Source organism: Podarcis muralis, chromosome 8 (genome assembly GCF_964188315.1).
Source record: "Podarcis muralis chromosome 8, rPodMur119.hap1.1, whole genome shotgun sequence".
NCBI classification, from domain to species: domain Eukaryota; kingdom Metazoa; phylum Chordata; class Lepidosauria; order Squamata; family Lacertidae; genus Podarcis; species Podarcis muralis.
The window spans coordinates 55,967,502-55,985,348 of NC_135662.1; positions in this window are offsets into that span (position 1 = coordinate 55,967,502).

Sequence of the window (17,847 nt, forward strand, 5' to 3'; positions counted from 1 at the left end):
TAAACCCCCATTGCAGAAGTGGAAGTCCTCTTGCATGACTTCTGCTGACAGGAGTCATTAGTTGAATCCTGTCCTCTGCATTCTTAAAGGGTTCCCCTCTGGTGGTAGATACTATCCCAGTGGTTAGGTTCTTCTTCATCCCTCTGTGTTTCCCTCCAATCTTCTTTCTCCCCTACTCCTCTTTTTTGCATTAATTGTCTCACTGCTTGCCTTTCCACAACCCATCACCCACTTCATCCCTTCGGGAGACTGAAGCTTCTTTCTCCAAAGTAGTTTCCACAGCCGATACGCTCCCATGAGAGAAGTTCCCTATAGGGTTTGGGCTGCCATTGTGCAATATTAGGCCTCCTACAGCACTCCTTGAAATAAATAGGACTCGTCTTGCCCTCAGTATGTTTCATTGTGTGCCACATTGTACGCTAGAACAACAATTTATTATTGTAGCGCACCCCAGAACTGGGTAAATTAGTTCTATTCAATACCGAGTGCTGAACATAAAATATACATCAGGATGTCAGCCTCTTTGCGAGTTTGGTCAGACACCTGTGTCTCTGCTATTGAAAGATCATTCTTACTTATGGCCATTTAAGAAAACATAACAGACTAGAATTTGCTGTATATTGTGGGCAAAGATAGCTTCTGTCAGCAATTGTTCAGAGCAATCGTTATTCAGGCAACATTCTCACTGAAGTTAATGAGAGTTTTTGAGGGTGGATATCTTTTTCCAAGAATGTTGCTGGGATGTAGCTTTCATTAAAGAGAATGGAACTTGGTGTTCCAAAGGTTTTGAAATCTTTTAAAATGGGATCACCTAAAGGGAGGCAGTGACCCAGAGGCAAGGACCATAAAATACAATTCTCTCTAGGTGCACTCTTATTTTACATTAAAAATTCATTTCTCCAGTTAAGAATGTGTCTCTCTTTTCTAATAAAGACAAATCAACACTGAGCAGCAGAACACCCATAATAATAAAACCATAACATCATTAAATGCAAACCTACCTAATTTTCATATTCCTTCAAAGTTTTTCAGTGCAGTTCTCCAACGAAAAAAATGCTTTCAAAAAGCATATGCTAGCATGCATAAATGCTCATATTACTGAAAATTATATACAAAAATGCATTATGTTAGGGGAGATTGTACTTTTAAAAACCAACCAACCAACCTCTAAACTGATGTGGAAATGTAGAGAACTGAATTTAAGACTGCAAAAATTAGAAACGAAGAAAAAAGAAAATTGACAAGATTTGGCTATCCCTAATTGTGGCTCTCCAGATGTTGTTGGACTCCAATTTCCATCAACCCTAGGCAGGATTCCCATCAATTCTCGTTAATTTCCACCAACCTCAATAGCCAGGGATAATTGGAGATGTAACTCAACATTTAGAGGGCATAGTCCACCCCCCAACACTCCTTACAATATTCAAAACAGCCTGATAAAGACTGAGGTTGCTCAGTGGCCTCCAAAAACACTAAATGATGAGGGCAGGAACTTCAGCTGGCGATAGGTAGACAAATAGACAGACAAACAGATAGATATGGGTTGGATTTGCCTGCTCAAGCAGGCAAGTATCAGGAAGGTAGAGGATTAGGATCTTGGCGGGGGGTAGGGAGTCTAGCATTGTCTGTCTCTTCATAGTGCTACCTTCCTGCCCTTTTGATACAGCAATAAAGTGCTCAGGAGAGCCCTTAAATGCTATTTTAGATGCCTCTGGGAAGGTAGGAATGAAGCATATTATTCTTTCTCTTTTGCTCCCCTCTGTCCTGACTCCTCTCCCATAAATGTCAAAACGGCTCTACAAGACTCCTGTTCCTGGCTGGCTGGAGTCCCAAACAAGCACATTATTGAGCATCTTCCATTGCTCCTTCTTAATACTGAATATGTTGGTCCTGTATCTATCAGCAAAAGACCAGGTCATGTTTCCACATACTTGAGGGACTCCTCAGGCAAGCAGAACAGTAAACTTTTGTACTTTTAAAAAGACAAGAAGAGAGCCTCCAATAGCAGCTTGAAGTGTCATATCAGACACAAAAGTAAAATACAGGAATGGGTAGGCTGTAGGCCCACAGATATTGTTGGATTCAAACGCCCATCATTCCTGACCATTGGAGATGGTGGCTGAGGATAATGGAGGTTGGAGACCAAGGGCCACAGGGTTCCCATCTGTGATCAGATAATCCTGTGTTTTTAGTCTGTTTATTGTCTTGTGATATTTTATATGAAAATGCATTGTCCATCATGGCTACCTATCTGAATCTAGAATTGTGTGTGCATAATCATTAGACGTTAGCTGACCTTGGCGAGACTCCCATGAAAAAAATATGTGAGGCCCAAAATGTGGTGCTTGGCATGTTTCAATAAAAGCTATCTGTTTGTCCTAGCTTACAATAATCTCCAAACATTACAGAAAAGATGTGTCTGCGGGAACCTGCCTTTAGCATGCAAAGTGGTCCTTAAAGCTCCCATTTGTAACTTTCTGTGGTTTGCCCTGGGCACAAATTAAGAATATTTTAAAAGGTCAGGCACCAGTTTAAGGTCTCCATTAAGCTGAAGGTGGATCACGGTTTAATTTTTTTTTTGAGGGGTGGTGAGAATTGATTTCTTTAACACGAATCTCCTCTTCTTTGAAGTATCTATGTAGAAAATGTGCCAAAAACCCCTCAATGATGCTAATGAGAGCCACTCCTACTAGAATGTAGGTGGAATAATAGACTTTTGGGGTGTTTGCAACATCAGCAGCTGCCTTCTGATGTATTTGCTTTTCTGTTAAATGGAAACAGTGGTGTAAAAATAGATGCTGGCATTTATTGGAAGCCTAAGCACACTGAAGTTTTACAGATTTAGAAAGTTCACTAATCACTATCAATTAAAAAACTTGCCTCCCTAGCTTATAAATTAATCAGGATGATGCACACCGCAGCAGGGTCTGCTAGGAATATTTCTTTTGAACAAAAGCAGCCAGAGATGTTTAAAAAAAATAATCATTTGGAGATCCAAACCTTTAGATTATATTTTGGAAATAACGTTTCCAGCAATCTTTACTGATAGTGAATTCATTAGCCAAATGGTAATCATGATAGAGGCAAAATGGCAACATCTATAAGCAGGCTTGGGGATATTTCCAGAAGTACAAAAATAAAGCTCAGTAAGGATGGTAAGGACTGGACTTGTTTAGCAACCATAGCAAGATGGCTGAGTGTCGGGGGCTGTATGGTAAGCAGGGCTGGGGAGGGAGATGGAAAAGAGTAATCTATGCTGCAATGTTTTAGTTTAGTTAGTGACTGCCAATACTCTGGGACATAATCTAATCTTATTAGTAATGGCAAGCTTAGTTTTAATATTGGAATATTAGCTGGAAGTTAATGATTCCAATTTAAAAGGATTATGAATACATACAGTGATAACGTGCATAGTAATTTTGATTATAGTTAACCGTTGGGAACATGTTGCCTTGTCTTTCCCTGAGCTTAGCATTAAATAGAAGCAGCGTGTTTACCTACGAGTGTTTCATAGAGAAGTGCGCGTTGTATGTCATCACCATTTGTAGTGCTCGGGCGCCACCCACAATATTCCCAAAGGTCATTTCAAAGAAGAGTGTTACTTTGCTGTAGCTACTGAAGCAAACCCAGCGATGTTTAAGCTGTTTCAGGAAAGGCACAGTTGGTAGCATTCTGCTTAGATAACTTGGTTAAAGTACTCCCTCGAGGAAAAGACCTGAAGAGCATTATGAGGACAATATAGCAGAAAGAGAGCATATGGCTTAGAACAGGAAAATTTCAGACGTTGGGATTTCCTTCACTTTCCTATAAACAAGCGTGACCTGTCCAAATCGGCTTTAAAAAATATATTGGAAAGTATTCCTTAGTTATTGTTGCTGCTGCTGCTGCTATTTAGCATTCTCACTTTATTATGTACATAGTAATATTATCAAAGAATTATGGAAGGTTAGGAGACTCTTTATATCAGTTCTACCTTCCATTAGCAAACCCTTCGCAATACAAGTAGCAGCTTATTTTGATCCATTGAACTCCATCCTGACAAGTACAATTCTTGAATGGAGAGCTTTTGAGGGCTATCTATATTTAATTCATGCTTCCTGGAACACTTTGCATGAGATAGGCAAGCCGTGACCATTCATCAGCCCTGAGATGAATGCGTAAATTCATCTCATAAAACTGACACCGCCCATCTGTAAGTGGTGGGGCGAGAGGTGCTTTTCGCCAATGCCATCTGGTGATAAAACTATCAATTTGTCTCTACTATTCAAAATTAACAACTGCCCCCCCATGCTTTCATAATCTGGAAAAAGTATTTTACAATGCTGCAGGGTAGCAATGTCACCGAACCCTTCAGCGGTGACGGATTCAGCAGATCACCTGCTGCCCTCTCAGGCAAAGGCACAGGGACATGGGAAGCTGCCTGACACCGAGTTCGAGTTTGGACCCTGCTCCATCCAACTCAGTTTGGTTTACACTGACTGGCAGTAGCTCTTGAGGTATCAAGCATGGGGCTTTTCCATTACTACTTAGACTACATCCTGGAGACTGAACCAGTGACCTAAGGGAATATTGTTGTTATTAGTAGTAACTTCATTATAAGTAGTTGGAAAAGACCAATGCCTAGCTATAGGCCGGAATCTTTGTTTGATTAGGTTTTACACAATCCTACCAGGTTTTAGGGTTTCTACTGCCTTCCTCCCCGATCTTAGGTTTAATGAAACCATACTGAAAATAACAATGATGATGATACTTCCAGGAGACAGACAAAATACTGAATTGGTAATATTTCCTTACCGTCTCCCACCCACTCAGTATGCTAATCTTTGTCTTCCTTCTACAATAAGGTGTTTATAACCATATGGCTTCTGTTCACTTTGGTCATCTTGATCACACCACAGTATCGCTTCAGTGACTGAAAGCGCTTCAGTCTGAAAAGCTGAAAGTGTGTCCTTAACCTGCTGTTTCATCTCTTGCCTGCCATTTGGTGGCAGCCTTGCATCAGTTTCAAAGCCAAGAGTGTTCTTTGAGAGGGTTTTCCCCAAGAGTGGGTTGAATAGATGAAGGCGTTTTAAGAGCGTTCTTTTTAAAGACCAAGTATACACACAGACCTAAAGCTGAATGATCAAATTAACTGGGAAAATATAGGCAAAAATCTCCCCGTTGTACAGGTAAAAGCCGAGCATACCTACAGTTGCAAAAGGAAGAAAAAAGCCACACAGCTACATACTGCAGGTGTTTGTTCCAAAGTGCCTTTTTACTATTGCACCAGCCATAGCTTGTTTAACTGTCTTACTAGCTGATCCAGGTGAGCATCTTCAGCTTTCTCATAGGTCTCCTGGTCTTCTGAATGACAGATTGTTACTTTGGCCTCTGGGGTACAGATTGATACATGAGAGCATGGGTTTTGAGACTATGTTGGCTTTATTCTGTACTTTGTGTTTTTATCTGATCTTTTTATGCTTCATCTGTGGATGCAGGGCAGTATACAAATTTAATAAACAAACAAACAAATTCTACACACGTCTTCTAGGAGATCAGTAGGACACTCCCAATAACATGCAATCCTGTGGACACTTGCTTACGAGTATGCCCCAGTGAGCTCTAAAGGGGTTAAAAAAGCATAGATTTGGGTAACACATACTGCCATTTCTGCACTGTGGACAATGCCAACTATGCAGCACGAAGCCGATAGTTCAATTGAAAGCTGAGAGCTATGTTTACAACTTTCAAACATGAATGGCTTAGCTACGGGGCATGCCAGGAACAGAACCATTTTTATTTTATTGTTATTTCTTATATGTGCAAGGTCAATAATAATAACCAGTGCTTAGGGGTAAAAAAATGAAGTTCTGGTAAAGGTAATGTGGGGGCCACCAGAACAAATGGCTAGCACAAAATGGCTTCCATGGGCAGCAGAAAAAGATGCGACAGTACTCCATATTGGTGAGTACTGTCACAAAAAAAATACTAATAAGAATCCTTTATTACACTAGGTTATTGTCTTGTGATAAGTGTCTAATTGTGTGTGATAATATTTATAAATACACTGTCCATAGCTGTGTATTTCCAATGGGGAAGCAAAAGATGGACACATTAAAAAAATAGCTCTCCAGATCTGAAGTACCAGCACTATCATGTTTCTGATAAAACACAGCTAGTGCTGAGTTGAAAGAGCTCTGTCTACTTTGCCACTACTTTGTTTACAAGCTACAACATGTGTGCATGTGTATGTGGAATTTTAGTGATCTGGAGCTGGGCACAAACAGGAGTGAAAATATCAGTGCAAGCTGTTGGTAGGTGCCATTGTTCACTCATAAGGCTCTAAAGTGGGGGAATAAAGCGTGCTGTCACTCTAATTCTGCATGTGACATGTTCTGAAGATAAATCAGAGTGAGAGGATTGCTTCCTGCCCTCGCTCAGGAATTTTTTTTGTGCAAGTCCAGTTCTGGTTTGTATCTGGGTAAGCTATTGAGTAGGTGCACCTTTCTTCTGTGAAAGAAAGATGGGCTATAAATGCATCAAAATAAATAAATAAAATGCTTACACAAATAGAGACATAAATCCCTCTACGATAAAAGCAAAAAGTGAGTTGTTTGTGTGTGGTGAATAAGTATATAGTTACCACCACACCCACCCCAGCCACAATATACCATTTGACTAAGCAATCAGGACAACTAATGTAGAATAGTTCCATTGTACACTAACATAATAATCTTGTCTGCACAGAAGAAACTCAACGGGGCTTACTCCCAGATACGTGTACTTAGGACTGCAGCCAAATTCAGTGATCCTTAGCCAGGAATCCTACATTAACTAGGGAATCGAGCTTATTGGATTCAGTGGGATTTACTTTCAAGCAAACATTAAACTGTAAGGATGCTTAGTTAAAAGTGAGCATGATGTCAGCAGATATGGAGCCAGGTCACATCCACAGGTGGTGTTTTTTCTCTCCATATGATCCATTCCTTTTGACATAGACATACGAAGAGGGCTGGGGACCTACATTGTGTGTACCAGCTGCTGATACTGGAAAAGCTACAACCCTTTCTGGGACTGCTGATAAAATGGGTCTTCCACTGATAAGTGGCTTGTTCACACGTGAGCTGCAATTCCTTATGCATGCACCTAGGAATAAGAGCCATCCACTTCAGTGGAACTGAATTCTGAGCAGGCATGCAATAGGGCTGCACTATAAAGTTAATTCATGGACTTGTGAAGTCCATAATCTCTCTGGGAACTGCTGGTTGTAAACAGAGCTCAGCTTCCAGGTTGGGACACACAATCTTTGAGAATTCCTTTATGAACTGCCCTGTTCCACATACCCTGGTTTAATGTATACCTTACAGGAAGCACCAAATGCCATGAGCTTCAATTGACAATTGAAGACTAATCTGTTTCAACAGACTTTCAGTGACTCCAAAAATGTTTGTAAAATGTGCTGCTGTTTTCTCCTTCCCAGGATTTTAATAATTTGTGGGTGAGAAATACTTTGAATTTCATACTTCTTTGGATTATCTAATGTTGATCTACCTCAAATAACATATTGAAATATTTTTAAAATGTGTTTTTTCAGATAAAATGCATTTAGAAATGCAAATTTTGTGAGGAAATATGTTCAAAGCGTGCATTTAAATACAGAATGGACTTACGAATGAGCACACAAGAAGGTAGCATGGACTCGAAATTGACAGATCTGGTGGTCCCTACTTGCAGGTAAATATTTATAGATCAAGGTGTCACTTTACTTTGCTCTGATCATGAATAGGTGGGGTCAGAGGGTTTGAAGGAGAGAATATTTAAGATGCTGAATTTTAGTACAGTAGATATGTTCATTACTTCCAACTAGAGCTATCAAATTGGTTATCTCAATTTCTATTTTTTCCAATCATAAATTCAATTCTCAACATACTTGCAGCAGCTGATAATTTTTGATAAAACATTCATGACAATTTGCCAGAGTTTTCGTATGAATTTCTTCTAAAAAACACTTGTATGCAATTTTTCCTAAAATGCACATTTTTGCTAAGAATTTTCCCCAATGCATTTGTGTGTGTGCTATTTTCATGATTTCATGCACATAAATACTTTAGCATGTCTTTCCATTTATCTATGTCCTTTTGGACACATTTCTTGGCTGGAGAATTGCATTGCAAAATTCAGAGAAGTGAGAATTCAAAGGTTTTGCTTTGGTTTGCATATAGTTTTGGAAAGTGTGAACTTGCTAGGTTTAAATGCAAAGTTAATCTAATTTCTCCCCTACCCCTTCTTCCAAAGTACGAAAAAAATTCCATGAATATCTCAGATTTGTCAATTTGGGCTGCAATGGATAAAATCATCATTGAAAGATGATGACATAATTTCAAATCAAATTTGTGCGGCAGTATTTGTCTGTCTGTCTTCTATCCCATCTCTTCTCTCAAATCAGCCTAGGGTGCCAATATACAGATATGTAGCAGAAGTGGTTATAAATGGAGCATTGGACAAATCCCTATAAAATCTGAAAAATACAACATTAATTCCTGTGGTTTCCACCCTCTATATGTCCTTTATCTGCGACCCTGATGTGTAAAATTGTTTAATTGTTCCTTGCTATTACTAGCATTTTATTTTTATCTTATTGCTGTTCATAGCATTGCTGGAAAGTGTGAAATTTCATGCTGGAAATTTCTGCAGCGGGAATTGGTATGTGTTCACACATTTGCCTGAAGTAGACAGTTAATCCCTTAACCCATAGTCACACCTGCCTTGCGAACATCTTCTATACCTTCTGCCTGCTTCCCTTCCACTTGACTTCCCCCCTTTTAAATATAGGACAAGGTATAACCAGTGCTCCTATACACTGTGCTTGTTAGTCCCAAAGTGCAGTTCCTTCAAAATGGACTAAAATATGTGATTTTCAAATAGCAGATTGTCAGATAAAGGCTGATTCATGTACGTCCATGGCCCCTCACCCCATGCTGGATGCTTTCTTAGCTGTCTAATTATGAGTTCAACCACAACTGATTCTGTCATGCAGAAGCGTGTTGTAGACTGCATTCATATAGAACTTTATTTCATTTCCCCAACATTTCCTTACCTGATAATTTTGATGTTTTGTGTGATCTTTCACATGACATAAAAGCCACTTCTGGGAATTGAGCAGAATCTAATGGAAGTTTAGCACTCATTTCTGTGTTAATTGCTTCCACACAAAAATAAAAAATAGATAAAATCCATTTACAACCCTGTTAACCCAGAAAATCACAGGAATACACTGATGAAATTTGGGGTGGCTCTTTCCTGCCACTTTCATGAGTGAATCACAGGAGAACAGAAGCACCCATGTGCATAAATGGTGCAGGATGTCAATATGTCTACTGTAATGTGCTTGTGTCACCACCATTTTAGAACATTGAGTTCTAAAATGCCCTAAATACAAATATCTCTATTACACACATTGGTAGGAGTATGAGGGTGGGGTGTGTGACACTTGGGAGCATATTTTGAAGTGAATCAATAAGAGGTATAATCCCATTCATCTCAGGTGATGAATTGAGACAATAGGTTGAGCTAGAATCCTATAAGACTGAGATTTATATTACAGTAGACCTAGTCAATTGGGATTTTTTAATGGAACAATCAACCCTTCAAAACCGTATGTGCAAGCATTAGGGAACTCTTGTTTAAAGTTATTCACAAATGGCACCTTATTCCTAGAAAATCATTACTTATACACACCCACACACCCTAAGTCTTCCCCCATCAGTTGGAGGAGGTACCACTCAATTGACATGCACCACACATGATAGTCTTGCAGGTGAGTGCAGGCTTTCTTGGAGACAGTTGTTTCAAGAACTCAGCTTTATCACAGGGCAGTGGTGCACTCGTTTCTGCAGTTGATCTTATTAAGCCTGTTTGTTGGCTCTGGTTTTGCTCTGAAATGAAACTGCTTAGCCATTTGTTGTCAGTGCCCAGTGTTATTATTGCCTGCAACTGGAAGGACTTCACAGGGGTAGATTCAGGGTAAAGCCAAACCCTGCTGGTAGCATCAGGGCTTGCTTTCAGGGCTGAATTCAAGTCCTGCTGCCAAAGTACAATCAGGAGGCGCCATGCACATCTGACTGTTCCTTGCTAACAGGAATTACATTCAGCTCTGTTTAAATTCAGTCCTGAATGAAACCCCTAGCAGGCTCATATCCATCTGGCATCTTATGACATCAGATGATTGCTGTGTCCACTTGCTAAAAGTGGTCAGTAGAGGGGTGACTACTTTTTGATCTGGCTTGCTGGACATAAGTGGCTCCCCAGCCCTGTAGTGAAGGCTATTGTACTCACATTTTGCTTGCAAGTTTCTCATAGGCATCTTGTTGTCCACTTCTAATACATATTTACCTACGGTGGAAGTCAATGTCCAGCTTGCCAGATGGAACAATACACCCTCTCCCCACATGCTATTCTGTGGATTCTTCTTATCTCCTAGATTCAATTTCAGGGGCAAGAGGAGAGGATAGGGAACAAGGTCCTATTACACAAGTGGAAGTGCTGGTGCAGTGGAAGTGCTTCCACTGACAGATCTGGTGAGGTGAACCTCACCCATAATGCTTTGCAAAGTGTAGGAGGACATGCCTCTCTCCCAAAGGGTTACAATCCAAACAAACAGACACAAGGAAACAACAGAAGAGGAAGATGAAGAAGAAGAAGAGGAGGAGGAAGGAAATGAAGGAGGAAGGCTGGAGGAAATATGGGAAGGACATGTGATCATTTAAGCTATATGTACCTTGGCTTAGTTGCAATAGGGCATGAGGACAAGTCAACGGTTTCATGAGGAGTTGAGGAGTTGTGGTTCCATCAGCGTATGAAAACTCGCATCCTATTTTGGTCCAAGTAAAGTGATATGATATGAACTGTAGTCCTCAAACAACCTACTCCAGAACAAACCACTGATTTTGAAGAATGTGGCCGTGATGGGATATAAATCAAACAGCTGACTGATATACTGTGGGCTCTTTCCAAGCCCTTCATGGTTTTGAAGGATTTACATCATCTTTTCATTGGGCAAATCAAAGCTGGCAGGTTGGAGTATTACCCCTTTGTTTTATAACTAAGTAGTATCTGGCAATTTCCACTGTTCCCCTGAACAATACATTAAAAGGCAACACGGTTATGGGGGTCAGCTGGAGCAACAAAGTTTTATGAATGGTTTGCTAGAAACTGCATTAAACTGGCAAGATGGGCCCAAATGTGACCTTTTCTGCAGAGTTTCTTTCCCTTTTAAAAACACCTCTGAATCCTTGGCTCTTCTTGCTTTTCATGGCTATCGTTTTATGCAATGCCGTTAGCCTTCAAAAAAAGAAAGCTTCTGTTCTTTCCAGTAGCATCCCTGCTTCCCCTCTCAAATCTACAGGGATGATAAATGTATAAAGATAGCAGAAAGAATGAAACTACAACAGATGATGTTGGCTTGCAAATAAAATGAAATGAAATACAGTTCAGATGCTCTTCATTCCAGAATCTTTCTTTCCTTCCTTGATTTTTACCTAATCAGGCTGAAGTGCTTTCAAATTCCAATATTTGTTTCTATGGCAGGTTTTCTTTTTTCCTTTTTAGAAGAATAATATAAATACTTCAGATGAATCCTATTTAAAGTCAATCCAGTTTATAAGATAAATTGGCAAAGTGTTCATTCCTTCTGTCAGGAAGCATCTTCCACATCTTAGTATTGCCAGGTTTTCTCAAAATTCCTTAAAATGTGTTCATTACTTCCCGTTCAAGGGGATCCTGTCCTCCACCCATTGCTGTTTTCTTCCTTCCCTGGTAGCAGTGCCCTTCTGCTGCCATTGTAAAGGATGTTACAAAGTGACCAATGTAGTGGACATTTATTTTATGCATTTAACAAAATGTATATACTGCTTTGAGTGCAAGAAAACCTCTAAGCGGTTTACAAAAATATAAGATAAGTCATTAAAATTGCCAATCAAAACCAGTCAGAAACTGTTATTTAAAATATTCGAAAGATTATTAAAATCAACAGTAGCTTAAAAAAGAAAAGGAAACCCATACATGAAACTTCTGCATGTCTGGATAGGCTTCCCCGGTGTGTGTTTTCTTTAAAAGTGTTTAGGGGTACTCTCATTTTCCTACTCATATTGAAATACTGCCCCTCAATGAGGCCAAACTTAGACTCACAAAATGTTTAGGGGTATGCGTCCCCCCAGAAAAAAAGCACTAGGCTTCCCTAAACAAAAAATGTTTTAAGCAGGCACCAAAAAAAGAGTACAGTGAAAGCACCTGCCTGACAACAATAATATAGATGCTGCCACACTCAAAGATCAATTTATTACAACAGTGGGGCAAGAATTATGTGGCACCTGTAACAGTGCTAATTCCATATATCAATGTGGTCAAATGGGCATATATGGGGTAAGGCAATCCCACAAGGAAACTTGTCCTGAGCTGCTAAGGTCTTTATATGCTATTAGTGTATTACTTCCTCCAAAGGCAAATGAACAACCTGTGTTGCTCTGGGTCATTGTGGGGAAGTTAAAATGGCGGCTTATCATTGCCTACTGCCCAGGAACGGGACCCAGGACAGGTACAGTGTATAACAGGGGTGCCAGATCCTGGGGGACAAACCCTTTAGAGGCCCCCTCTATTGGGGGGGGGGTAGGGGCTGCCCCCATGTCCAAAAAGAGCAGAGGCGAAATGTGGAGGCGAATGTGGCATGGTTTCTCCTCCTGCTGCCATGGAGGGGAAGGGGGGTTGAAGCAGCCTCCTGCTAGTGGTGGCACCAAGAGTAGGCGGAAGAGGAGCAGCTGTCCATTGCAGCCACACGACTGCTGTGATTGGCTCCACCCCTGGCTCCTCCCAACATACTGATGTCAGGATGTCACACACAGAGTGCTGGCCCCCACAATCACTTGCACAAGCTGGTGCCTCTGTGAAAACCTTAGAATTTTCCTTTTTCTGCTGAGAGGCTGGGATTCAATCATTTGGGTACTGCAGGATTTGCTGTATCCAATGTTGTGTGTGCAGTGGGACTTCCCTTTCTCTTCCTCTCCATGCAGGCCCTCAAAATCTGCTCTGGAGAGCCCTTCAAAGCACAGTGTTCTTGTGACAATGTCCTTTGGAGAAGGTGGCGTAGATATCAAATACAGCCTGAATCTATTTTGCATGAACGAGCAACCAGAATAAACAAAATTCACCTTGGCACCTATCAGCTTTGGATCATTTTCTCGCTTGTCTTGTAGAAATAAAGCATATGATGTGCATCGTTGTTGGGAAGCATTAATTTTGCACAGTGCACCGAAAAAAATATTGATGGCTCAGGCTTGTTCCTTACTCCTGTGATGCCCCAGGAGAGAAGGGCTGTCATGAGGCGTCTCTGTATAGCAGACTGTACAACAGAACCATGCATGCAGCTCCTATAGATCAGAGAAGAGGCGATAAGCACTCGCTGGTGTCTGAGCTGGGGGAAAGCCAGTCAATTCATACTTACAAAAAGGGCTTGTCCATTTTCACACATGAATAAAACCTTGCCTTCATTTGTGCTCTCACTTTGCTTGAGCTTCAAACATGGTGGCTTGTGGGTCTGAGCCTGCAAGTCATTTCGGCAGTTCAGGGTGTGTCGTTGCTGAGAATATTTCAGTAGAGCAAATACGGTACATATGTTGCTTTTTTGGAGAGACTTTTTATAAAATAACAGGTGTATGTGTTAGTAGAGGGGGACACAATGAAATTATTCTGGATTATACAACCTATCTGTATGCAAAGATTTTCAGTGTTAAATGGTGTATAAGGCTTCTGTATTAGGCTGGCTAGCATTACCACCACTTTTTGTTTGGTTTATAGCATGAGATCTAGATAAGGGGTTTAATTGGCATTTTAAGCTATTGTTTTATAGGCATGGCATTATATTATATATAGAGAGAGGGGAGAACGCCTTTATGCATGTGTGTACCTATATGTCTTCTGGATTTGAAGATACACATATACATATATACATAAATACACACAAACACACACACAACCAAGACATTTAAGAAATTATATAATACAATTATTTGTGGCTATAAAACCAGGATGTGGTTTCAAGGAAAGGATTCTTATCAGACACTGTTTTAGTTGCTTCCACTGGTAATTGTTCTGCAAGAGCTTTCTAATAGCCTTACATTTCAGTTTGACTTCAGATCTTTTGAACTGCCTAGTTTATATTGTTTGCTACATTCCTGATTATATTTGTCTGCTGTTGGTAGAATGTTTGCAGCTACTAGGAGCATGTCATTGTAAACTGCATGCAGCTTTAGAAATAGCAACCCTGGATTCCCAGAGGAGAGTGGGCACTAGGTGTTTAGAGGGACTGTTTATAGATACAATTCTTCCTCTTGCTATGCAGGATTCCAGGATTTATGGTCTCCAAATTGGGTGAAACAATCACCTCTCTTCTGGCCACAATGGACCCAATAGCAACATCCTGCCCAGCCAATAAGAGAGTGCCAATGGAATCTGGATCACTCCTATGTTCCTTATTTTGGTTTTAGATAGACTTGAAGCAAGGTAGAAAATGGGGAACAGAGAAACAACATGATCTGTGCCTGAAGATGCAGGATGTACCCCATAAATATCAATAGCAAAATGGCTATTGGTTTTACGTGGGGTGGGACTGGGACTGCACAACCCCACTGAATTCTGAATTTATTCTGCAAGTCAGAAAACAACCCCATCCCTCCAATATATTTGCACTTCTCAATCAGAAATAGATTTCAGGATGGTATTCTTGAAAGAAACCAATTACAGTGTTTGCACAAGATGCCGAAACCATAACTCACCTTCATTGTTGCATTCCGAAGAAGAATGGGATGAGATTTAGAAGAACAAGCCATTGTGTTTAAAGGTATTAAAAAACACACCACAGTGTTTTAAGGTGACAACTTGGAAGGGCCAGGATATGTGCTGGTCATAACATTAGCCCTATATAAAAAAACATCATAACCTCAGAGACTAATTTCTAATTCTGCAGATTTGTGAATAGTTTGCTTTGGGATTGCTGAATGCTAATCAATATTAAAAATACTGTATACCCCAACACTATTCTATTTTATAGGTTTTGGGGAAACCTATAGAATATCTAGTAAAATTAAATATTGATGTCAGAGGATTTTACAAGGTGCATGAAAATATTCTATACAACACAGCATTTTCAGCTAAAAATTCTGCCACTGCTACTTTTTATTTGAAGACTCCTTAGGATATTCTTAAATTCTCTTAGAATTCTGTTGTTTATTGTCAGTCAGTTCCTGATCTTTAGAATACATTGGCCTGATAAGGTTTTTCATTTTCTTTAGGACCTATTTGGTACTTTCTACAAATAAAGTATTGTGTTTTAAACTTCTTCTTTTGCTGAGATAGAATGAATCTGAATAGTATTTACTGGGAAATGCTTTGATGCAGCAATCCTAACCAACTAAACCAAGTGGGCAACACGTGCTTGAAAGTTAGTCATAAACTACCAAGGCTTTCCTCTTGTGTGTCCAAGCCCTATGCTGCTAGCAGCTTAGAATTTGCTGACTTCCACCCTCCTCCCCTGACCCAACTGAAAAGTTTTGGTATATAAGATACAGATAATTGGCTTTAGGTATCCTGTCTTCAGATTAGACATACATTCACCAATTTGACAGTGGCTTTAGGGCATTTAGACCCCAAAAACATAAGAAGAGTCTGCTGGATCAGGCCACTGGTCCATCTAGCCTAGCATCCTGTTCTCACAGTGGCCACTCAAATGCCTATGGGGGAACCTACAAGCAAGACCCAAGCATAAGATCACTCTATCCTCTGATAGTTTCCAGCAACCACAGAAGAGAGAATAATCCTCATGACTAGTAACCAGGAATTGAGCCAATCTTCTTTTAAAGTTTGCTGACCAGCAGTGTCTCCTGTGGGCATGAAGTCCACAGTTTAACTATGTGACCAGGGAGCTCCGGGTTTAAATCCCCACTCAGCCACAGAGCTCAGTGGGTGAATGTAGGCCAACCATCATCTCTCTACCTAAGCTACCAAACTGGGGTGAGAGAAAGAGAATAATGAATACTACTTTGAGCTTCTTGAAGGAATGGTGGAGTGAAAAAGGGAGTGGTTTAATTAATGAATTAATGATTCATGCCAGATACTGTGGGTGATATTGTGGTCTACTGGGTGTGGTCACCCTTTTGAGTCTATGACTGCTTTTTTCTCATTCAGCCTGTATTGTAGATCCAGAAAGAAGAAAACACCATGCGGTTTACTCTTAAACCTGACTGTATGGCTTGATTAATCAAAAATGCATTGATTTATAGTTTTTATGAGTCTTTGGAAATTTGCTAAAAGCATTGTATGATCCCTTGTATAACTTAGGATTTATGAAGTCTTTCATTCACTATATTAAAGAGTACCTGTTATTGATAGCTTGCTAGCATCATACACTGTTACCTGCCCTTCCATCCAATATTAAAAGCTACACATCTACTAAGTGCAAAAAGGGGTGGGGAAGCCAGCGTGTGCCTAATTTATATGTCCCACAAAATGGTAGTAAATATTTGTATTTCAATATTTTTCACTGGGGAAATACATGTTTGTTGCCACAGTAAATGAGAAAGTAGGCACCTAGCCCACTTCCTCCCTGTCACTGCATGAGACGAAAAGGGGACAAGCACCAGCAGATCTGATTAACTTTAGTGAATGATGTCTACTTGGGATATATGTGCTCAGAAATGATGCCATTTTTAAAAAATCCAAAGCGTTAGGTACCTTGGAGTTGTTTTTCCCACAGCAGCAATCCTGTGCAATTGGCACAAGTCCCTCTGAACTCTTAGGGAACCTCCAAACGATCACTGTTTCTGAAAGAGGAACTTTAGTTTTGCACAGTTAAAGTGGATCAGAGTGCTCTGTCACTCTAGTGCAGGCATGCCCAACTCCCAAGAGACTGTGATCTACTCCCAGTATATTATATAAAAAAAACTGGCAGTGATCTACCCATTGTCATTGGAGGGAGGAGGAACATGTGTGGGATGGGTGGATTGCCCAGTGTTGTTGAGCTTTTTTGGGGGGAGGATTGCACAGAGTTTTTTAGCTCCCCCCCGTAACTTTTTTGTACACGATAAGGATCCCACGATCTACCAGGATCAGCCGGGGATCTACCGGTAGATCATGATCTGCTGGTTGAACATCCCTGCTCTAGTGCCACAAATCCACTTAAGAAACCCACACTGTTCTGTGGTTATGAAAGTGATGGAGAAACGCATCAAAAATGTGGGATGAACTAATGATTAAAGTAGGAAGGGATATTAATGTCTACTTAACCCACAAGCAGATCAGGATGTTGTTGTTATATGACTGTCCTGTGAACAACTCAGAATGAATGTTCAACAAAGACCAGATATAGTCTAACTGCTGCGTAAACTTTGTGCAAGCAAAGGAAGATGAATGCCGAATAAGCAAGATGTCTGGAGGAGCCCTTATTCAGGCTGCATACCCATTGGACTTTAATATTAGAATAGTGATGGGGGACCTGTGGCGCCTCTAGATGTTGTTGAACACCAACTGCCATCATCCTTGACCACTGGCTGTACTGGCTGAAACAGATGGGTGATGGAATCCAACAACAGCCCCAAAACCAGCATTAGATATTACCTGATATGCATGGCAGAAGTAGTCTGTGCTTACTCTTTCACTATGCAAGAAGAATACAGCCTCTGTATTTGTATGTCGGCTGTACTGAAGGCCAGGTAATGGATGTGGTACCTTCCAAGTGTTCCTAGACTATAGTTTCCATCATCCCTGGCCATTAGCCATGCTAGCTGGGGCTGATGGGAGTTTTAGTTTTGGAACATCTGGGTG